The sequence below is a fragment of the Alexandromys fortis genome, unplaced genomic scaffold (assembly GCF_014885135.2).
Source record: "Alexandromys fortis isolate MF-2015 unplaced genomic scaffold, M_Fortis_MF-2015_v1.1 scaffold_48, whole genome shotgun sequence".
Taxonomy (NCBI): domain Eukaryota; kingdom Metazoa; phylum Chordata; class Mammalia; order Rodentia; family Cricetidae; genus Alexandromys; species Alexandromys fortis.
In genome coordinates, this window is record NW_026067947.1 from 11,277,409 (window position 1) to 11,294,024 (window position 16,616).

General features: G+C 41.8%; 1 protein-coding gene across 1 annotated transcript in view; it reads left to right on the plus strand.

The window, feature by feature from the left end:
• Nucleotides 1-7,120: 7,120 nt before the first annotated feature.
• Lrrn1 (leucine rich repeat neuronal 1) overlaps nucleotides 7,121-16,616 on the plus strand; it is a 42,047-nt gene continuing 32,551 nt past the window's right edge. Inside the window, exon 1 of the mRNA XM_050149414.1 lies at nucleotides 7,121-7,589. The gene's annotated coding sequence lies outside the window, so the exon portion shown is untranslated. The remainder of the gene's footprint in view (nucleotides 7,590-16,616) is intronic.

The window sequence follows — 16,616 nt, forward strand, 5'->3', positions numbered from 1 at the left end:
ACCCATGGAGGCCAGAAGAGAGCATGATTTACCCTGGTAGTGCAGTTACAGAGAGCTACCATGTGGGTACATGGAATCAAAACCAGATCCTCTAGAAGAGCAGCCAATGTTTCCATACTCTTAACTGCTGAGCCATTTCTCCAGACCTCTCACCAGCTCTTTCTTATAATGGCCATTCTAAAGGGCATGAAGATATGTTCTTCAAAAGTGATTATGAATATGCTTTTCACATACTTGTTTGTAGAAGGAACTGTGGGCCGCTTCCCGCCTCCCAGTTCCCAGCCACCAGCTAGCTTTATCCAAAATAATTACATGGAAACTGTATTCTTTTAAACACTGCTTGGCTCGTTAGTTCTATCCTCTTATTGGCTAATTCTCACATCTTGATTAACCCATTTCTAATAATCTGTGTAGCACCACGAGGTCGTGGCTTACCAGGAAGGATCTTAATCTGCGTCCATCTTGGAGAGGAGAGCTATAGTGTCTGCCTCGCTGCCTTCTTCCTCCCAGCATTCTGTTCTGTCTTTCCCAGCTACCTATGTTCTGACCTATCAGGCCAAGCAGTTTTCTTTATTAATTAACCAATTAAGCAACAGATAGATAGAAGACCCACCTGCATCACTTGTTGGCTGTACATTTCCTCTAAAATGCATATGCAGATCCTTTTTTCTTTTACTTTCTTACCATTGAAATCTGAGTTCCTTGTATTATTTAGATATGAACCTCTTATCACACATATGGTGTGGATCAGTTGCATTTGTTCCGTTTTCTTGTTTCCTCAGCTGTATGTGGCACTTTATAATTTGAGATGGGCCCATTTGTCTGAATGTGTTGCCTGATCTCTTGAGTTCACATACAGCAATCTAGCAAACTGTATATATAGTATGATAATTTCAAAAAACTGAAAAAAATAGACAGAATATAAAAACTATGGGACTTTTTTAAAAATCAAATGGGAAAGATATATGCATGAACATCTGAAAGAGTTTAGGATCTCTAAATAACAAGAAAGAATTCCACTCCCAGGCCTGGCTCTGCTACTGACAGACTTACATAAAGGTTAAGTGCAGTCAAGTTTCCTAGATCCTCTGTGATCACAGATGCGCTAGCTTTCTGGAAACTTCAGTTCGCCCATCTGTAAAATGAACGGGTTGAAGCAGATCATATCTTAAGTTCTTTTCAGATCCCAAATCCTATGGCACTTGCTGCACTGAATTTTAATGGCCTCACTTCTAAAAACTAGGTAAGTTCCCATTTATACATTGCATGTCTATTTGAGGTTTGCTCTCTTCATACTCATAACACTCAAAAACAGTCTCTGCTCTAAAGGGCAGCTTGTACATGAAGGCAAGGTTCGGGCAAACCAGTCAAGGGTACAGTGTGAAGTGAGATCAGGAGAGGAGGATTTCAACAGAGATCCCTCTGGCAGGTCGGTAATTGGTTACTTATGAAAATGGAATGTGGCTAGTGATTTATCAGAGGATGCCATTTACATGCTCATAAATTAAAAAAAAAAGCGTGAGACTCCTTTTTCATAAAAAGAAAAGGGAGTCGAGGGAAAATGGGACACACTTGGCAGACAAACTACAAGAAATAAAGAGGGCATTCTGTGAGCTTAAGTGTTTATGAAATGTGCATAAAACGGGTTGTGTGCTAACCCTATCTCCCAGTCTTTCTGCTACAGCCTCATAGGCCCCAGGTCTAATACAATATGTGAGTGTTAGGTTTATGAAAAATAGGGGCAGTTAATTTTAGTACCATGATTTCTAAGCCTTTTCATAGAGGAACCAAAGTGAACTGAAACCAAAGATGGTATAAAGGTAACTTCAGTAGCAGAAGACAAGCCACTGCTCATGCCTAGAGTCCCTGGGGATGGCACCAAGGCAATGTGGAGATAGCTATTAGGTCAGCACTTAACCAAGACCTAACTTAATTTCAATTTAATTATTTTAATTCAATTTATTTTATTTTATTTTTAATTATGTGTGCATGTCTTTCTGGGTACATGCAAGTAAATGCAAGTATTCTCAGAAGCCAGAAGAGGACATCAGATGCCTTAGAGCTGAAGTTACAGGCAGATGTAAGTAGGTGCTAGGAACTGAGCTCAGGCCATCAGCATGAACAGGAAGCACCCTTAACCACTGAGCCATCTCTGAAGGCCCAAGAACAGTGTTAGCTCACAAGGCCCAGGTAAAGCCCTTACCTGACTGTTGTTCTGTCCACACCATCATTGCCACCCTGCCACCCTTTCACCTGCTGTTGACTTGAGGTATGATTCCTTCCCTTACCAAACTCAATCTGGGGGTTAAGTAAACTAACAAGCTGTCTTAGGAGAAATATTTACATTTATAATATATGCTGCTGTATTTCTAATAAAGATTACTGTGTGGTGTAAATTCTCTTCTTTTATCCTCTAGTCACATACCTAGTGATTACCTCTCCCTCTTCATCATCAAGTGTAGCTATTTAACTGAGTCTTTGCCAATAGAAGCTAGACGGTAGAGGAGCCTTAGAGCCATGTTTTTAGTGCACGCTACGGAACTTCTCCAACGATTCTTTATTCACTCTTTCCCCTTCCTCTATGTGATGATACATGAATCAGAAAACTTAAAGTGACAATGTGGAAATCACATGGGCCTGGGTTGACCATGTGGAGGTCATCTAGACAGGGACACAGTTACAGAAGGGGGAAATAAACTTGCTTTATGTAAAGCCACTAAGACTCTTCCATCTATTTGTGACAGTATTTAGAATGAGATAAATGAATACCTCAGCACTGAGTGAATGCTTACTATCTGCTAGGTGCGTGTGTGTGTGTGTGCGCGCACACACACACACACACACACACACCTTCATTTCTCACAAAGCCCCACAATAAATACTGTTACAGGCATGGAGAACTTAATGACTTGAGAAAATGCTCCACTGCTGTGCTAAACTAGCCCTGGGTCTTAACCATTTCACTTCATTTCATTCTCAATACAGAATATAACTCTAGGTGTACTGCATAGCAACATTATTTCTTAGTTTATGCTAGCTACCCTTATACAGTTGAAAGATTAAACCGCAACAGAAGACAAGCAACTTAAAACAAAGAAATTTATTTCTAAAATTCTAACTAAAACTTAAAAAGCAAAGAAAACCTTTTGTTTTACTCAGATCTATAATATAAAGGTAAAAGATGATAAAAATTAAAGATAGCGTTAAATTGATAATCCAAAACAAAGTCTGTAGCTCAATAACAAAAATGGGATTTCCAATAAAGAATGTGTGTGATAACATAAATCACAGAAAATAATTGGCAAAGCTGTTATTTCTCACCAAGATTTATGGACTTATACAATCACAGTGCATCCAATCATAGACGACGTTTTAATGACACGAAGAAAATGCTTATGACACAATGAGATTCAATTACATAACTACAGCAAAAATAGGATTAATGCAAATCAACCATTCAAAAAGTGTCGCTGGGTACCAATTACATGCTAAGTATAAGCCGAGGATCTGGCCATATGGTCCCTGCCTCCAAAACTATATGGTCTGACTTTCTCAGAAGGGTAGGCATTCCTAAAAGATCAGGAGAATTGCTTTCCCAGGGTTTGGTTTCTTTAGGCAAATAATAAGGAAGTTAGAAAAGACCATAGCTAAGGTCTCTAATGCAATTACATTCTGCGTGTGAAATAAGATCTTTTATTCCATAGATAGTAAGATATGATTTGGTATATCTACAAGCTTTTGACTCATCTAAACCTGTAGTTATCACCATAAACCTATTAATGTTAGTTTTACTTAATGTGCTTACATTCTTTATTTAACCAAGACTGAGGGGTTTCTTGAGTGGGAAGATTCTTTGGTCTAAAATAGAGAGTTCTGAGCAAATTGAGATGTTCAGATCCTTTAGCTTCATATCAAATAATTAGACTTAAATGCTAAAACTAAATTTAATTATACAAACTTAGTGACTTTTTACATTAAAATGAATTCATAGACAGTTTTAAAAAACAGAAGAGCAAGGATTATGTATATTTAGTAAAAACACACACACCCAGTTGTCCAAAATTTTTAGACCAACAACACATCTGGTATGAAAGTTAATGTAATTCACAAGACCTACATACTTCAAAAGGTTTCACATGCATTGTTTTAAAACTAGAATATTTATCTACAGGCTGGAAAGAATAGCATCCTGCTAATATTTCAGTGATGGAGGGGAAAAAAGAATGGAGGGAAAGACAAAAAGAGAGAGGGAGAGAGATTTTCAAGGTCTAAAAAAATTGTGGTTTTAAATGACATATTTCTATTTTGTTCTTAAAATGCATTGTTGTTTGAAAGAATATTCGAATATGATTACAATCCACAGTGCCATCTCTCTTCCTTTTGCATTTATCACATAAATCAATATAATTAGGCTAACACCAAATACATTGTTCCTTCAGTGTCAAGTAAAGAAATCTCAAGAGGGACTAAAAGGAACCCTGGAGAGGTTGACAGTGTCTCAGCATCGCCAACTCCAATGCAAGAACAACTCCTTGTATTAACATGAAGACCTAGATCTCATGGGAATGTTCATCCCTATCTCTCTAATTCCATTCCATTTCGAAGACTCCAGTCTTCACCAAGCACTCCTATCAGGAACATCAAGATCAAATTCTTTTGGACCAACAAATAAATTCTGGCCTCAAGAACAAGATATATTTACTAAAGAGTCATTTAAAGATGCATTGGAGGATTTAAGTGACAAGCAAATCTGAGTATGTTGCTAGTTTGCTGTTTCTGCTTCACTCATGTCTAGGACCAATGGCTTTTGAGTGAGAGGGCATACAATATTTGCCAACATCCTTTGCAAAGTTACCAAATGACAGCTTGTAAAATGTGGCGCAGTTGACAATTTAAAGAATCCACCAAAAATCCAATAATGGGGTCCCATTTCTAACTCTCATCATCACCAAGCCTCATCTGTCTCCTGGCCCTCAGTAACTTTTCCCACGTCACAGCAATGACCATCCGCGAGCCGCAAGCTTCTTCCCCCATTGCTGACACATTTTCTTCCTAATGTTCCTCTGTCTGAAGCCAAATAAATGTAGCAATCAAGCAGAAGTAGGCTGGGCTTCCTTTCTTACCCTTGCTTTGGGGAAGAGGAAAAATAGTTTAAATAAATGATACACTGATTTAAAAAGAAATGAATTGGATAACAGGGAGACGGAGACCATTTCTCTTGCTGGCTCTGCCTGTGACTTTGAAGAGAAAGTTGTAAAATCACAATACCTCCTGTCTGACCTGATGTGCTGTTTTAATCTGCAAAACCTGGCTACATAATGCTACTGGCTATGTCTGTCAATGCTTACCATCCACCATGTAGTGCTCCAAGCATTTTACTTGCTTTCTTTCACTCCCTAACCAGCACACTCCTTTGGGATTGTTACTGTGATTAATCCCACTTTAGAGCCAAGGAAACTAAGGTTTAAGAAGGTGAAGTGACTTTCCCACAGGGACATGGATCTTAATTGCAGTTCTGGCCTTTAAAACAGTGTTGACCTGTTTTCAAACCTCATACCTTGGTGCCCGATCTCTACTACCGTCTTCAGGAAGGATTTTCTAAAACCTGGGTACTGTTACAGGACTTGCAGTCACCCAACACCATCAAACATTATATACCAGCCGTCTTCCCCAAGACCCACCTCTGGAGAACTCCACATTGAAGGGTGTGGCAGCCACTCTCTCCCACTCTCAAGAAAATACAGACTTAGTCATTTTGAAAGGCCACATCTAGGTCTCTATTGAAGCCAGTAGCCATCTTCTTTTAAATTTACATGCAGGAGAGAGAGGAGAGAGAAAGAGAGATAATCTAGTCTAGACTCAATATGCTACCCACCCACCCCCCACCCGGTCTAGCTATCTCTACTGTTCATTCATTATCTATCCTGCAACCTCACTTTCTTTTCCCTAGATCCTATGAAGGTCCACTTTGTGACCCACCCGTGGCTACAAAATAGTTAATAGCTTCAGGAGACTAGGAAGTGTAAGTGTAAGCAAACACTTCTCAGATATCTATGCAAGACACCCTGGGAGAGGAGAAGCTATAAGGATCAAAAATGTAAGATCATTGTTATTGAATCTCTCCCCTAGCATTAACGACTTCAAACGTAAATTTTGTGAAAATGTATTCTTTCAAATACAGAATTTTGGGGCTTAAGTAACCTGAGGAAATAAAATCACGCTGTCTTTCTCAAAGTTGTTCAATACTGACGACTGATAATGCTCTCTGGCTTAAAGCTGATTCTCCCGATACCACGTAACTAGGACTTATCCTGAATCTCGCTTTGGGCTGCCACTTTGAAGCTGAGACTGAGATTCAGGTGCAGTCTCCAAATTAGCGCTTAGCACCTCTGCCTCCCACCCTTGCTCTCACATAGACATCCCCCACCCTGCAAACTGTCCGAATCTTCAATCCTCTGCTAATATGAACACAACTTTCATACCTAACCTAACAGAAAACTGTAGTTTCAAAGTTTCAGAATCGTCTCCAGAAAGCCTCCAGAATTTGGTAAAGACTTTGCCTTCCAGTTAAGGATCCTTTCCCTACGGGAAGGGCGTGAACCAGTTTCACCGCGGGTTTGTACGCACCCAGTATCACCTATCTCCAAAGGAAGGGTGAGAGTTTTGTATAATCGCCTGAACCCAAGTTCTACCTTGCTCAGAGATGCAGTCGTATTATGCCCATAGCTTTCTTATAAGGGCTTTTCCCAGCTCCTTGCCTCCCTCACCCAGTCAGCCTTTCGCCCCCATTTAAAAAAAAAAAAAAAAAAAAAAAAAAGGAGCAGCTCGCTGCTCCCTGCAGCAACGGTAGAGGCGCAGCGGTCTAGCAGACCCGGGGTTGCGGGGCTGAGCATCCCTTTTGTTGGACGGGTTGCAGATGGTGTCCCGGCGCGGGGCTGCGCCTTGGCGGGCGTGGGGGCCGGGAGGCAGCGGGAGGGGGGAGGTTGGGGGAGGTCGGGAAGGGGATCGGGCGGGAGAGGAGGAGACGACTGAACAGCCAATCAGTGCGCAGCCCATCAGCTGACCGCTTTTGCTTACACCAGGTGCACGCCGGCTGCGGGGAGCACAAAGCGGGGCGCACGGAGGGCGCCGGCAGCGAGCCGCGGAACGAGGCGAGGCCCGTGCGCCCCGGTTTGCAGCGCTTGCCGGGCAGGGGCCCGGGCCCACGGTGTCCTCCCAGGCAGCAGCATCCGTGCCACTGCATCCCGAGACGCCTAGAGCGCCTTCCTTGAGACCCGATCGTTCGCTGCCCCGCCCTCTGAACCCCATTTCTTTTACCCTCCTTCCCAATCCTGCCTGTCTCTACTCCGACCCCCAAATACCGGATTTAGCCCAGCCCCGCTCAGCAGCTGTTGCTCTTGCGGCTGTCTCGTCTTGCGTTTTTGGTGCTCTGCCGGGGGTCCCCCAAGGAGCCAGTGCGCGCTGCGGGTTGGGAGGAGGCGCTGCTCAGCCGGTCCTCATCCTCCCGCTGCTGCTGCTACTGCTGCTGCTGCTGCCACCGGCTGCCCACTCTGTTCGCACCCCAACATCCCCACCAGCCGGGCCTTAGGGTAAGTGCCCCGACTAACTGGGCCGCAACAGAAGGTTTGGGAGGCAGCGAGGGGGGAGTAGAGACAAACTTGGCAGCTCGGCGGACCCTACAACGTTTGAGAAATCTTGGTCTAAGGGGGACACGGGGGCACGGTTTCTCGAGCTGGGGTTGGGGGTAGACGAAGTAGGGAAAGGAGAATCTAGTTACCACCCTCTTGCCTTCAAAAATGAAGCAGGAAGAGCAATAGTTGAAAAGGCAGCTCAAAAAAAAAAAAAAAATGGGCAAAAGGCAGTGACTGGAGCTGAGCCCCCAGGATTTCAGGGACCCATCAGGGGATGGTGGCGTCCAGAATGGCAAGGAGAAGGGAAGGCTTGGTTGGGAATGTGAACAGGGCAAGAAGCTGGGGCCTGGGAAGCGTGCAAATAGAAGACCCAGGGAGTTGGAATGGGGTCAAGAGGAGAGAAGGAAGGTGGCAGGTTGTGGAGAGAGGAAGAGGTCTTGGGAATGGCCTCGATGTTAAGAATAAAGAGCAGGGAGCATAATTAACAAAACATTGAAAGTACTGAAGTCAGAGCATTGCGGAGAACATACTAAACTATTATGTGGTCCAAGAAGGAAAAAAAATTGTACGTTTTGAGCCTGGAAGGTGTAGTCCCTTAAGAAGGCTTGTCATAGATGTGGAAAGTTCAAGGAAGCCTTGGGCTCTTCCAGGCATTCTGCGCCGGGGTCAGTAGCTAAAAAAGTTTGCCAGCCAGTGTCCTTTGTGCTGCACCGAGAGGGGGTGTGGGCTGCTGCCTACTGCTTTCATGCTTCCTAGGTTCCCGCAGTCACCGCTACCTGAGGGGGAAGTCCTTGGCTGGTTGGGTTTCCCCAGAAAAGCCAAGCAGCCAAGAAGCACCTCGTGCACTGGGCAGGTTGGAAAGTTCGTCCTGGGATTGTGGCCGGGCAGCAGGCATGGATGCGCAGGCTGGAAGATTCCGTAGTCGTACTTGCTCCAGAGGGACCTCGCCTGCGGTATCCACAGCAATAGCTTCAAAGGCAAGGCTGCAGAGAGTGATCAGAGTTGTCAAAGCCTTTGAGTGACTGAACCCTGTAGGCAAAGTTCCTAAATCCCATCCTGTCCTTAGTACGTCCATTCCCGATCCAGATAATAAAACAAATAACGGAATTCAGATTCGCCGAGGGAGCAAGTACTGCTGACTTGTACTTTTTCCTGTAGAATCTCCTGAGACAATATGCTATCTTTTTTTGCAGTTCTATTTACCAATTTAGGCAATTAATACTATTCCTATATTGTCGTCGTGACTTCATTTTTAAAAGCTGGAACTGGAGAAGTGGAAACTTCAGGAAGATTCCTACTTTGACCTGTATAAAGCTGGAGTCGAAGTGGTATTACTGGCTCCAGGGCCATGTGTGTCATGAAGTCTCTAATTTGCATGCAAATGTGAGCCGATCCTGGCAGTTGTCTGGCCTCATCCATTCACATGAAGGAATTTGAAAAGACAAGGAGTCTTCAGTTAACAATAGACCTTAAGAACGTGGGATAAAGGCCCAGTGTGGGTTTCTCTGTTTGGGGATTCCATGGCTTGCTGACACCTTTATTCAAGAGCCAAATTCTTGGTGTGGTGTTATGGGGGGGGGGCTCAAATCCACTTGCTCTTACCTGGGTGTATACATGCATGCGGCATAGAGGGAGTGCTTCTATGCAGGCAGTAACTTTAATCCACTTCTAGCGGCTTGAAATATTTCTTCACTGACTCCTCAACTTTTAGAGTTCTTTTCTTCTTCCATTTTTTTTTAATCTTGTCCAACATTTACCCCCTGCCCAGAGAGATAAGTCATGTAGGAAAAGGTGTTTGTCACTGGAAGGTCTCACTGGACTGTCACTGTCTTTTCATCCTCATGTGAGTTCATTAGGTGACAGAGTGAAAGAATTGCAGATGATGAGAGTGTCCCATTCTAGCAAAGGACCTGGGTTTGAGTGTGTGTGTGTGTGTGTGTGTGTATGTGTGTGTGTGTGTGTGTGAGAGAGAGAGAGAGAGAGAGAGAGAGAGAGAGAGAGAGAGAGAGAGAGAGACAGAGTGTCTGTGTTTGCGTGTGTGTGTGAGAGTATGTGTGTGTGTCTCAGTACTGAACAGTGAACAGGGAAAGTCAGTTGATGGACTCCCAAAGCAAGGACCTTTCTGTCTTGTGTTATATTAGCTGGTCAGCCATGCTATTCACCTCCTGACTCTCTAGGACCGATGAAACAAAAGCTGGGCCGCATGGGCCACATGGGAGGCCTGCAGTTATAATCCCTGACAAACCAGTACCAGAAACCCTTCTTTTGTCAGTCCTGAACATTGTTGAAGAACGAAAGAAACCTATTCACTGAACAGGGTTTGTGACCCCGCGTTCTATGTACTCACCAAAAGAGACATTAAAATACAGCAGGAAGACAGTATTGCCTTGGGCTTGATTGGGAAGAAGGGTGGACAACAGATGTTAGCATGCTGTTTCACATGTTTTCTGAAGCTGTTATTATGATTATTATATTCTTGCCCAGTACCCTTTATATACAAGCCAGTCTACTCCAAATAGGAAGAAATGAATTGAGTCCAATCTGAGTAACAAGTGTTACAGCCAAGTTCGCAATTTCTGCCTTGAAGCTGTGCGGAAGTCAGAAAGCAACATTGGTGTACTGAATTCTCATTTGACTCTCAAACCTGGCTTTCTAACTCCCTGATGGAACTGAGGGATGACTATAAAATAAAAACAGCATTTCCAAACTAAGCCCATATACCTCTCTGATGTAAGATTACCAGAGGGTGGTTTTGAAATCAAGGTAAGTGCCACAGCAATACAACTATGAATGGTCAACTGCTACCCTCCCTAAGTCAGGTCTTTTCTGGACAAGTCTAATACAGGAAGGACTGAGTATGCATTCTGGCAAATAAAATCATTAAAGTACTTAATATAAAAGATTACTAAGAAATGCAAACCCATTACAACTACAGATGATAGTTCTGAAGAAATAGCCATAGGTAGCCCTGTTAGAGTCTGGAAATTGAGATTAATGAGTAAAGTAAACACGAGAAGGCTGACCCTTGGCCTCTATATAGAGTATGATACTGTTGGTCTCTTGACCTGAACTGTTCTGTCTCTTATAAATAATCTCTCAGAGACGTATCAAGGGAGTATAATTTCTTAAAAGTCAACTTCTAAGAAATAAATCTGATATTACAGTTATAGTTCAATTCACTACCAGGTTAACTATAAATAACACTAATTTTCTTGTTGTAGGCCTTTATGCCACCTTAAATAAGCCATAAACTGTATATAAAACATGATACATTATAGGCATGGGTGTCACTTTTACTAGGCTTTCACAGCTCTTTCTTAGAATTTCCTTTTCAGCTACAAATAGTTATTCTCTGATTCATTTCAGCATTAATATAAGGCTGCTGAAATATTGTATTTAATTTTTTTAAATTATTATGCTGAGCAAGTATTTTGGGTTAAGCCAATCTGAAGATAAAACAGCTTCTATTTTAAAGTCATATTTTTATTTCTGAGAACAATGGAAATATCTTTAACTCATGAATAGAGCTTTGATTAATATTTTATTCAGAATGAAATTAAAATTATACAGATGAAGTCAGAAAAACATGTAGTCTCTCTTGTTTGGGCTCAAAGAACAGAATAAAAATAAAGGCTAAACTCAGTAAAATGCGATATTTTAGAAAGCACCAGAGAACCATTTTTCCTTAAAGTTTTAAATGAAGTTCACTTTAAAACTTGTTTTTTTTCTCTCTTTTAACATATCACCGTTCCAGGTATATTTCAGAGTTTTGTTTCCATCTCTCAAAGAACAGATATAATAAATGGTTAATCACCTTGCATTATTATACCAGTTATTTGGTTAGTAAGTAGACTATTGCCAATCATACCTAAGGGATCTGGTGTGTCTTCCTTAATCTACTAACTTTGAGATTCCTCCCTTGTAACATAACAAGGCCAATAGGCCTGGAAGGACTAACTACCATAATCGGCTATGTTGTCAAAAAGGATTGTAAAAGCTTTGCTTGTAGTACCACAACTACCATAAACATTTAACTTGGATGGAATCATCATATCTACTGAACTGAAAAATTGCCCCTAAGAAGCAGAGAAAATAGGTGTCGGCTTGCAGTACACATCAAAGGTGCTGTCCACCCTAATTTCAGAGCACCTGCTGAAAAGACAAATGCATTAGGTTAGGGCACTTAGTTTTGAAAGCTGTGGAGTAGAGCTTGCTTTCATAGTGGCTTCTTACCTTCCATTGACACTCTTTCGAACTCAGACGTTGTGATGTTATTTGAAAGCTCTGATTACTGTAAATGAGTTGTAATCTTCTGACCCAGGCTGTCTTAGCTCGCATCTATTATACTACGGGGGCAGATGTGGACTCCACAGCTGTCACCTCATTTGTGTATGAAACAGACACATTGGTGGCATTTTTGGGGGGTTTCCATAGTTACCTGAACAATGTACATGTGACACTGACAAGTGAAAGGTTTCTGTGGCAGATATTTTGTAGACCTGAGACTAAAGTACAACTTTTTGAAATTTAAGTTACACATGCATTAGTCTTCCATTGTTCTTTGGAGCCACTTAATCATAGGATGATAGCTTCTCCATGCCACGGCCAGGAAAGTGCAACCAAGAGCCTTTCCCTAATAGAGATTTCCAAGAGCAGCATTTCTGAACCTCTGCAAGGGGGATGCTTGCATTCATTTCAAAATATTTGGTTTTCCTATTTAGTACCGCTTTTTGTGAGCTAGCGTATTAACATAGTCACTTTCCATTCTGAAGGAGAAACCTGGACAGCCCCACTACCAGTGCCTATCTTAGTAAAAGCTTAGAAAGAACAACAAATCCATCTGCCTTTACTAGCAATAAGCACCGTCTGAAGAGCTCCATCTCGGACAACCAAAACAGCTTTGCAAAGAAAGAAAGGTGGCTTAATTGGTTTCATGTCTGTAATTTCCTCTTCTAGGAAAAGAGAATACCATTAACCCGCATTGTTGTTTCACAATAGTGGTAGGTCTTCATTTGTATCTATAATAATCAGCACAATCAAGTACAGCGCACAGTCAGGAAAGCTCAGAGCAGTGCCCAGCTCTGAAAATAATGGCTGGTTATGTGTGTGACCTTCTGGGTGTCCTGCAACTATCCTGATGCTTTGCATCCCTGTCAAGGTGCTGCTGCAAGGAGCCAGGAGAGCTGTTCGATGCTGCTAGGATTATTATTACAAAGAACTAGACTTCTGCTCCAGTGCTGTGATTTTCTGGGTGGCTAATGGCCAAAGGAATCACTTCACTTTTCCTATAAGGTGATTTTTCCCTAGTTTTATAGTTAAGATGGTTTATATTATTGTTTTCCTTTTGAAAAGAATTTCTGGGGCTAGAAAGATGTCCCACAAGTTAGGCTCACTGGTTGTTCTTTTGGAAAACCAGGCTGAAGTCCCCAGAACCCACATGGTGGCTCACAACGACCTGCATCTCCAGTTCCAGGGAATCCAGTACCATCTTTTGACCTCAGTGGGCATCAGGCACACAGTTAGTGCACATATATACGTTCAGGTAAAATATTCATATACAAAAAATAAAACAAACACATACAATAATCCCCCAATATTGACAGCTCCATACTCCCTGACCTGGTAGGCTCTTCCAGGGAAGAGAATTTCAAAGGAAACATGAAGCTAGTTATGATTCCCAAACATCAGTTCACCTGATGAGTACATTCTGAACACTGGCTACATGTAATATGCCACATAAGGCCCTGAACCCAAATGAAGTTAGCTTGTTTGTTCTTCAGTTTATACTCCAAATCCAACACAAGCATACTGTATCCATCAGTCCTTGTATTCTTCTACATTCTTCGGTGCCAAGAATAAAACAGGTATTTCAAATAGAAGATTTCCGGTAGGGGCAAACCATACACATATACGCAGGGTATTTAGAAAATTCTTAAAATCTAAAGACAATAGAAATTCTAGTGTGTAGAAGCCAGGAGTAACAGTACGGATTCCTAAAATGCTTAATGTGGTCCCCTTCAACCAAGAATTATCCGACACTATATTATTAGGATCATGTAAAATCATGTTGTCACGGTGTTGCTTCTGCTTGCACTGGGGTTCTATTTGGGGTTCTGGAAAGGACCTGGCAGATGAGCAAAGTGTACTGTGGAAGTATGGGACATATTTTAATTCACGCAGTGCCTGTCAGAAAAGGCTTCGAGAAACACACCAATAAATGCAACAGGGGGTGATCAACAGGAACAAATATTCAGGAGACAATTTGAAATCCAGTCGCATTGAATGGAAGTAGGGCATGATTCCTCGAGGAAAGATTCTTTAGTAGATGAGGAACTGCAGAGTGGAGACTGCTTGTAAAGTCCTTATAGGACTGAATATTCACTGTGCCTTGAGAAGCAGAAGGGGGGAAAGAGAAAGTCTACAGTAACAAACAGAACAGCACAAACTTGCATGGAAGAAAGATGTGGCTGAGTTGACGATGACATAGTGCCTCATATCTTCAAACCTTAAACTTTTCCCAACCATCAAATATGCCTCTCTTGGTGTGTCACAGTCAGAGATGGCAGGTGTTATTCTTTCTTCTTTTCCTCCAGTAACTAAAGGAATAAAATCCATGAATAGTTTCCTTTGGACCCTGTAACATAAATCTGGTGTTTCTTTAAGAGAAGAGTGATAGCGAAGCTCTTCCTTAGCCCAGGTTGAAATTCTCTGAGGTCAAATAGCAAGTGGAGGATGGGAGAAATGATGAGTCCCAAGGCTGTCTGCATCTCTCACACCCACTGCCTCTTCCTCTCTGACTAGAGAGCAGGTAGCAATATTACAGTGAATCAGCACTGTAGCTCCTGGGTTACCAAAGTCAAGACCTGGAATGCGACGGTGAAGATGAATCATGCAGAGAAATTTAAACCGGGTTTTCCTGCAGACTAATTGGGCCCACTCTCTAATATCTAAGCTGACAATAGCAGCTTAAAAACTCACTAGCAAACTGGGAAGAAATCTCATAGTAGAGTGATGGTAGAATTAGAATATGTGGAAAACAGAGATGGTCCACTGATAAAATGTGCAACAATGTAGGGTTGTTTTAATATATAATTTCTTGTGTCAGAGTGATGTGTACCTATGCATGGCATATGTGCAGAGGATAGAGAATAACTTTCAAGATTCAGATCTGCATCTAGGATGCATGTACACAAGTGTATGCACAGGTATATATGAACACACACACATACACATACTAAAAAACTTACTCCTGTTTGTTTCTTGTTAGTAAGACTCACTTGTCAAACTGAGTTTTGAAGAGAGCTTTCTTTTAAGGTTATAAAGGTGTGCTGACCCTTGCACAGTGTAATGTTGTCTTAGGAGAAGAAAGAGAAGATGTGTGGCCACTAAAAGCTGTATGCAATCTCAATGATACACATGATCCTAAGTAAGAGTTACATAGGATTTCTGCCACATCCTGAGTGCTCCACGGTCGTAAGGGAATCTACATTAACTCATCACACATGAGTTATGGAATCTATGTTCTCATTAATTCATCCGACTCTCACAGAACAACCAAGGACATTGAAATAGTCATTTGTGGATTTCTGGGACTTGTTATGGATGATTAAGGTTCTGGGCCCTGAGGATGACATGTAAGGTTCAATCCCCCAGAGGACCAGTTAACTTTGCTTTGCTCTGTAGGGACACAGCTAACCTCCTCATGTTCTCACAAACTCATCTTGTCTCACCCAGGAGACCAGCTAAGACTTTGGAGTTACCTGCAGGAAAACACAAAATTTATGCAAAGATTTTCCAGATGGAGTATTTCTCTTTCCATGTATGAAGGATAGCACTGTCAAAGTGGACCTCTACTGAAGAAGTTTCCAAATGACTTTGCTATTGCAGCTGAGCAATGGAATGAGAGACTGCATCTATGCAAATGTGATGCTTAGTAATTGGAAGGAAAATATTACATAGGGCTCCTAAATTATATCCCCAGAGTCAGTCGTTTTGCCTAACACGCCAGAGTAGTAGGAGACTAATAATAATCTCCAATATTAGTCCTTAGCTTCTGCAGTGTACCAGGAGAAACCACGAATACTTATTTGTGGCTGTCACATAGATTGTTTTACAACTGTCACAGAGATCCCCACTTTACAGCTCCTTTGGAACTCTAGGCAGAAAGTGCTAAGTAACGGCTAGTGTGGCCGTGATACATATTCGTTGGATGAGTGGATGACTAAATGAATGAGTGACATAGGTTTCCAGAGAGAATTCTTGATTCAGGTATAGCATTTCTGCTTTCTAGCCAAGGCATTGTAAGACCCTCGTCTGTAACTCACAGAGCTGGGGAGAGGCAGAGTCAAGATGGGAACATGGGTCCATCTCACTCCAAATCTGCACCATTGTAGCACTTAGCTATGTCTCAACCTCTTTAACTACAGCTCTGGGGCAAAATACTAGACTAAGATAAATTCCAGTAGCCTACCCATATTCTACAAAATTCTGCCATGCCACATGAAATAATAAATAAAATAAAACAATTTATTGCTATTAAAGTTCAAATCTAGTTTCACATTCTACTTACCTAATAACTATTGAACTTTCCTTTAAAATTATGTTGGCATTACTAACCACATATTTTTAAGTTCATTTTAAATAATCTTAAGTGGATGAAAATGAATTTTGGAAGATTATGTTCTTCTTATCACTATCATCACACCGAATATTGTTATTTTATCATTGACTCAGTTTTGGTTTCTAAAGAATGACATCAAGGGTTAGCAAATGGCTCAGTAGATAAAGTGCTTTGTGTGTGACTGTGAGAACCTGAATTTGGATCCTAAGCACCTATATAATAAGACAGGCATGATGTTGGCATGTACCTGGAATCCAAAAGCTGGCAAGGCCGAGATAGGAGAATACCTAGAGCTTTTAGGGCAACCACTGTAGCTCAGTCAGTGAGCTTCAGGTTCAGTGGGAGACCCTTCCTCAATATATATA